Consider the following 1,488-nt stretch of genomic DNA (forward strand, 5'->3'; position numbering starts at 1 on the left):
GGAGAGTGCGCACGTCAGACAGGCAGACACACACACAGACAGAAAGACAGGCAGAAAAACGGACAGACAGACAGACACAGACGCACGCACACACACAAAAACATAGGCACTCAGACACAGTCACACAGACACAGTCACACAGACACACGCACACATAAACACACACATAGCCAAACACACACGCACACATACACACACACACACACACACACGCACACGCCTACACACTCACACACACACACACACACACACACACACACACACACACAGGGGTAGAGACAAAGAGCGAGAGAAGGTGATATTTTTTTTTATGAAACAGAAATATAGAGGAAGAAGAATTTAGGAGAATGAGATTTTGATACCACTTTCCTGCATGAACCTACGGCCCCAAATAACTTTGTGTAACATCAGTAACGTAGATAGAACAGTTTCCTTTATTTGTGCGCCTGATTTCATGCTACGTTTCTTATCTCGTGTTATAGCAATTAGATCTACGGCTCTAGCGCGCAACCCGTGTCTGTCATTACTATAATAAGATCTATCTCGCTTCTCGGTGAGTGTAGGGAGAACAGCAGCCGACTTCGCGGATCTTTGATAGAGTAAAAGAGTGGCTGAACGACGAGACGGTCGATTCTACCACCTCTTTTTGTTTGTTTTTGTAAGTGTTTTACGGCGCTCGCAACTGCATAAGGTCATATGAGCGCGCTCTACCACCTCTATTCTTTCTCTCTGCATTATTTTTTTAGCTGAATTGTGTCTGTCTAGTTTGGGTTTGCTTCGTGGTTGTTGTTTTTGTGTGTATTGTTTGTTGTTTTTGTTTTTATGTTGTTGTTTTTTTTGGTTTTGGTTGTTTTTGTTTTTTTTTGTTTTTTTTTTTGTTTTTTTTTGTTTTTTTTTTTTGTTTTTGGGGGGGGAGGTGGTTCCCCTACCCGTCAATGTAGTGGTGTAGCTTTGTGAAATCTTCTGTTTGTTATTGATCGAAGCAGTGCAGTGTTTGTTCTGGTGTGCTCTGCCCTTTTTCCTTCTTTGCAGCTTTACAAGGGCTCAAAATTGTTCCCTGGTGTTATGTTGTCGTTGTTATTTTGACTCTCTGTAAACTTCAACTCCTGTCTTTCAGCCACACCCCTGATCGTCTGGTACACCTAGTCTTCTCGGACACGGGCGAAAAATCTCGGAGGGACCGAGTGCAAGTTGCGAACGTTAAAGATCCCTTGGTTGTCTAAAATCGATAAGAGTAGGCTTCGGCCGCCATCCGGGCAAAATTCAAATTTTTTTACCTACTGGACCTTATGCAGTTGCGAGCGCCGTAAAACACTTAACCCCCCACCAAAAAAAAACAACCAGCAAACAAACAAACAAACGAACGAATAACAAAAACAGAAACGAAAAAACCTACGTGTAGGTGGTTCGCGGGTGCTCTGGTGTGGTTTGCTCCCTTATCCCTTTAGGAAATCTATCGTCTTTATCTCCCCTCCTTCTTTTTTATGT

This window comes from Aplysia californica, unplaced genomic scaffold (assembly GCF_000002075.1).
Source record: "Aplysia californica isolate F4 #8 unplaced genomic scaffold, AplCal3.0 scaffold00397, whole genome shotgun sequence".
Lineage (NCBI taxonomy): Eukaryota > Metazoa > Mollusca > Gastropoda > Aplysiida > Aplysiidae > Aplysia > Aplysia californica.